Below are 6,360 nucleotides of genomic sequence, written 5' to 3' on the forward strand. Positions count from 1 at the left end.
TTGTCATATTGGCAAGTTTTTGAGTTTTATAATGGAATCTATTGGTAATGGGAAATAAGCACTCTTAGTCATTGTTCAGACTTGTGGAAATAAAAGCAACTGCATATAAAGGTCAATTGACAATATTTGTCAAAATTACAGATGCACATTTCATGTTTTGAACCAGTAGCTTTATTCCTCATAGATAAATTCTTAACATGTGTGAAATGATAGATGTACCAATCTATAGAGCATATTGGTTAAATAAATTGTGGTACATCAGTACAATGGAATATTTTTCATTTGTTAACAACAAAGAAGAGAGCAGGATACAGTGTTAAATGAAAAAGTAAGGTACAGGAAAGTATAATATGCTACCTTTTGTGTAGATTGACTATATATATATATATATATGTATATATATATATATATATATATACACACACACATATATTCATTATATAAAACAGTTGTTACTGGGAAGGAAACAACTGAAAACAGGGCAGATGGAGATAATCTTGGAAGTCTTCACTGTATATTGTTTTAAACTTTATAATTTTTTGACCATGTGAATTATCTATTATATATTTAAAGTCTAAATTAAAAGAAACATTAATTTAAAATTATTTTTTTAATCCACAACATGGTTTTATTCAACCTGAAATCATGCAGAAATGGCAAATTTTTCACTAAGGTAGAAAGCAAAAGCAAAGGCCATAGCTCCGTCTTGTGAAAACTTCTCTCTCTCATCTCCACCTTCAACCATATCCTTGTCCTGAGCCATTCTTTCTTAGCTGTTTCAAATCTGTGCTGAAAGCAGGCTTTTTTGCCAAGCCATGAAAGTACCAAGAATGGAGGTAGGAAGGCACAAAGTCTCAGCTGGGGCTAAGAATCAAAGAGGAAATATTTAAATTGTCTAGAAATACATGACTGTGTATTTGCAGTGAAAGGTTGGTATAAAAAGAAGTGTGTTTAGTTTGTTTTGTTGGTACACTATTTGGTTTGGGAAGGGAAGGACATACATGGTACTAAATAACATTGAGTCCCATGGTGAGAAGCCTGTGTTGAAGATCCTTTTTAGGTCTCTTTTAATTAGTTACATCAATGGAAAAGCCTTTAGTGATAATGCCTCTCTTGTATATTAATCTTATATCCTGTAATTTTTCTATGATTTTTAAAATTAATTCCAGCAATGTGTTTTTTTTTAATTCTTTGGGATTTTCTACATAAACAACTATGTCATCTGCAAACAAAGATAGCTTTATTTCTTGCTTCTCAATCTGTATATATTTTACTTCCTTTTCTTTGTTTTATTGCATTAGTTAGGACTTCCAGTTCAATGTTGAGCAGAAGTGGTGAGAGGGTCATCTTTGGCTTGTTTCTGATCTTAGGAGGGTAACTGTTGCTCACATTTACATATGATGTTAGGTGAAAGCTTTTTGTAGATATTCTTTACCAAGTTAAGGAAGTTCCACTGTAATTCGCACAATATTCCTAGTTTGCTGAGGAGTGTGTGTGTGTGCACATATTTTAATCATGAATGGGTGTTGAATTTTGTCAAATGCTTTTTGTGCATATATTAATATGAGCATATGATTTTTATTCTTGTTGATGTGATAGATTACATTAATTGATATTTGACCATTGAACATGCCTTTCATACCTGGGATAAATTCCACTTGGTCATGGTGTATATGTAAAAAATTCTAGATAGTGCTCCCTGAGGTCCTGGGGGTCTGTTTCTTGCTTCAACGGTGTTTGGACAGAACAGACCCAGGATGCCCCTTCTAGCAGCTTCTGACCACCGTCCAACCCTTTTTCCAGCCGCAACCTTTGGAGCCATCTTCTTGCCGACCCTCTGCCTCCGGGACCAGCCAACACCCGATTTTGAACTTAGCTCCTCATTACCGATCAATCATGATAAGCTCTCAGATTCGTCAGAATTATTCCACCTCGGTGGAAGCCATGGACAACCACCTGGTCAACATGCGTCTGCGGGCCTCCCACACTTACCTCTTTCTGGGCTTCTATTTTGACTGTGACAGTGTGGCTCTGGAGGGCATGGGCCACTTCTCTGGTGGGGTGGCTGAGGAGAAGCGGAGGGTGCTGAGCGTCTCTTGAAGATGCAAAACCGGCGCTGAGGCCACGCCCTCTTCCAGGACGCACAGAAGTGGGCCCAAGATGAGTGTAGTAAAACCCTGGACGCCATGGGAGCCGCCCTGCTTCTGGAGAAGAACTTGAACCAGGCGCTTCTGGATCTGCATGCCCCGGGTTCTGCCCGCGTAGACCCCCTTCTCTGTGACTTCCTGGAGGATCACTTTCTAGATGAAGTGAAATTCATCAAGAAGATGGGCCGCCACCTGACTAATCTCCTCAGGCTGTCGGGCCCCCAGGCTGGGCTGGGCGAGTATCTCGAATATCTCGTGGAAACAAATAATCACCCTCACGCAAGATTAGAAGTCTCTGGAGCCCATCGGCCTTTGAGAGGGTCCCTCTAGCATCCCCCAGGTGCCAGGGCTTGTGCCTGAGTCTCTCTGTGCAGCCACCAGGCAGCTTTTTAACCACCCTCAAACCCTTCCCCAAGCTGTGGACGAAATGAAAACAATAAAGCTTTTTGCAGAAAAAAAATTCTAAAAAGAAAAAAAAAGTTTACTATTGATGAAATAAAAAACTCTTTTTTTCCAATCAAAATGTAGCTGTTTATTCCACTCTCTCCTCACAATCAGAATATGAGAACATGTTTTCATAATGAAGGGTATCTGATTTATTCTTCTGAATGTTAGAATTCAGATTATGTTATTGATATCCTTTAGACTGCATGGTCTTACTTATAATAATTATAACTGCAGTTTATTTTCACATGGAGTGACATTTTTTCTTTTATTTTGCACCTGGTTTAAATATTTCTGGAACAGGTTCAAATTATTAAGATGGATGTAGTAATTAAGGGTCCACCAAAGATGAATCATCATCTATATATGCTACGCAAATTTTGATCATGCTAATATGCCACTGCTGCTAAAACAATCCATTCTCATTTTATCAAGTATTTTGCAGACTTTAATTTTCCTTTAGTCCTCACATTGGAAAGCTGTTTTTCCCTCTGAATGCCACAAAACATTACACATGTGAGATGAGGATTTTGCATTATAATAGTGACACCTGCAATCCTTAGTGTAACAGAAAATGGTAATAGGATCAGTTTCTTGCTACAAAAATGACAGTGAAAAACTTCTTTCAGCAAAATAGGGCTCTTCTGCTACTGCTTGATTAGTTTCAGTTGTTTGTGTTCTTTAGTCTACCCTGTTCCTGGAGTTATTTTCATTTCCTCCAGTACTTATTATCTTAGTCTAATAAACACATTGGAGATGGTCATGTTTCATCCTGTGTTTGATCTCTTCTGCATAGAAAGTCCCCTGAGAGAGCTCTCTGGGATAGCTGGATTTTCCTATGTCTGGCTCAAGCTTTATTGGAGTCATGCTGGTCTGTGAGGTCACCCTGTACTGGAGTAGAGGCTCTGTACCTCAGTTTACCTGCCACTTATCTAACTTGCCAGGTAAACTGGTACTCTACATTCCCTCTGCAAAACATAGTCATGCCTGGGGCAGGCTGAATGGGGCTAGCCAAGGACTGCTCTGTTGTGTCTGCTCCTCCTGGACAAGCTAATACTTACCTTAAGTCAGGGAGCTTATCCCCACTACCTGTCATTTTTTTGGTAATTGTAAGAACATAGTTTTAATTAAATATTCTATAAGCTGACAGAGTGAAAAGAAAGTGTTGACTCTATGATAACTAAACTCAATGCTTTATGTTATGTCAGATAAGAAGATTTCTACTGAACTTGAAGTTGAATGGCTATCTTTTTAGTGCTTTCATGTGGACCTAAGTTTTTGAGATAGGTAAAAGTGTGTTTTTGAATCAGTGTTTCTTTAAGATGCAGGCAAACTGATTAGAAAGATTTAAGAGAATACCTGTTATAAAGACTGAATGGCATATGAAAGGGTGCAAATTAAGAAAACTGTAGATCTAAAAGTCATGTTCTTCCTCTTCCCTCTGGAAGAAATCCATGACTCAAGTTGCAAGTTAGCGACTGCAACACCCCTCTTTCCTCCATGACTTCCTTTAATAAGGGACAAAGACTTTCATGTTAATATTAAGGATACTTCAAATACAAAGTACTAGAAATAACACCAGACATTTTTATTTTACCATGAATGAATTTTTAGGCTTTGTATAAATGACTGGCACTGGTGGGGATCCTGGAAGATAATGTGGATAAGAAACAGGAAGAAAAGCACAAATACCAGGCTGGAGCAGAGTGGAGCAGAGTGGACCTTCTTAATCCAGTATTAGATGAGGAAAATCTCTTTGACTACATGGATAATGCCTTTATTTGTTTGTTTATTTAGAGGGTGCAAGTGAGCACCCTCTAAATAAACAAAGGGGCAAAGAGAGAGAGAGAGATGAGGGAGAGAAAGAGAGAGAGAGAGAGAAATAATCCCATGAAGGGAGAGAGAGGGAGAAGCAGGGTTCATCCGAAGTGGGGCTCATGTTCACACAAAGTGGGGCTCAAGTTCATGTGAAGTGGGACTTGAACTCACAAACCATGAGATCATGACCTGATCCAAAGTCAGATGCTTAACAGACTGAGTCACTCTGGTGCTGGGATAAAGTTATTATTTTAAAAACCGTTCATGTATTCTATGGCATATTATTGACCTGAGCAACTAAAATAATATTCATGTTCATATTCAACTCATTTCATGCTGACCTTTTGTCAAGCTGACATTTCACTCTTCACTATTCATCATGCCACTTAAATTTTAATTTGTTTTGGTTATAGCAAATGGAACCAACATGTCATTCATCCTTATTTGTGATGTAATATGATTGGAAAGTAAGTTTGTAAGACCTAAGTGGATAGAGTGTAACACGATGCTACCAAGTCACATGGTTTGATTTTACCATGATGTCATAAAATCATTTTATGCTTTCTTCAGTTTCTGGAAAAAAATATGCCTTTATTTTATGAAGTAATAAATTCAGACAGAAACAAAGCAACATTGGCACCACACAGCAGTCATAATTTGAGACTGTCCTATGTCATAAAATTGATTCTTCTACTTAAAATTGAGGGGACTTGTGTAAACCTGTGCAAAATAATCTTTTAAAATGAAATTTGAACTGCTATAAATAATTCTTTGTTGTATTCCATTTGCTTTCAGTTATAGAGATACTTGAAACATTATTTTTTAACTTTGCAAAACTAGGGAATTACTTACCATCAGTTTAGAATCCAGTTGGGCAAAGGAGTTGTGAAAGAAAGCAAGTATAATTTTCAAGGTAAAAGACTTACTCCTTGTGGTGTCCAACAGAGCAATCCTATTGCTAGGGGCAGAAAAAGGCAACCAGAGCATTGGAGGCATAATTACAAATAAAAGGGAAATGTAATTATATGTATCTTTGAATTTATTGTCAAATATGTAAAATGGAAGCTTTAAGCTTGCACTTCTCCCATTTACTTAGGTGAATGATAAATCTTGCAAAGTTGCTAGTAAAAAATCTCAGATTTTGTATATTTGACTTCTAGGATAAAAGTGGTCTGGTTAAAATATACTGACAATTTAAAATTTTATTTTCAGTGGTGGTACAGTTAAAGAAAACCTATTGTGTTTTTGCTTGACTTCAAAGCTGATGAAATATTTGTCTGGAAAAATACATACCTGATTTTGTGTGTGTGCATGTGTGTGTGTGTGTGTCCATCCACATTTATGTATTTACATGTCATTATCCTGAGGACTTAATGTTGGGAGCTATCTGAACTTACTGGTAGAGTGAAAATTCCTGGTGAGGGTACAGCAAGTTTGCACAGTCTCTTGCCCCCAGATAGCTCCCAAAATCTACCCTCTTGAAACTTTCATTTCTGCTTGGGCACCAAACCTCAGAGTGCTTTGCTGATTAGTGTCAGGAGCAGCCTGTCCCCCTGCCCTGTCCCTGAGGCGTGACTACACCTGGTCAGGGAAAAGAGGAGTAAACTAGATACACCCTAATGCAACATGTAATTTTCTCCTAAGCAATTAACTGATAACTGACTACCTTCTGGGCCTGAATGCCTTTGTAAAAGTCACTACTGCAATAAAATACATCAATCATCTTTGAGATTTGAGAGCAGGCATTATGACTCCTGAGAACCTGTATTTCTGGGAACTTTCTCTTAGAGTTATAAACAACCTGATGACGCTTACTAATAAAACATTCACCTTTACTAAACAATGCTGTTTGCCTCTTGGTTAAAGGTCGCTTCCTTAAGGCTAGACCTGAGGTTTTGTAAAAAATACCTATGACACCATGAGTGCCTGTAGCTAAGTTTTTAATGACAAT

At 37.8% G+C, this 6,360-nt stretch overlaps 1 pseudogene; it reads left to right on the plus strand.

Annotated features, from left to right (window-relative positions):
- The first annotated feature begins 1,896 nt into the window (after positions 1-1,896).
- LOC115286982 lies at positions 1,897-2,477 on the plus strand (annotated as a pseudogene).
- Positions 2,478-6,360: the final 3,883 nt, after the last annotated feature.

The sequence above is a fragment of the Suricata suricatta genome, chromosome 3, assembly GCF_006229205.1.
Source record: "Suricata suricatta isolate VVHF042 chromosome 3, meerkat_22Aug2017_6uvM2_HiC, whole genome shotgun sequence".
NCBI classification, from domain to species: domain Eukaryota; kingdom Metazoa; phylum Chordata; class Mammalia; order Carnivora; family Herpestidae; genus Suricata; species Suricata suricatta.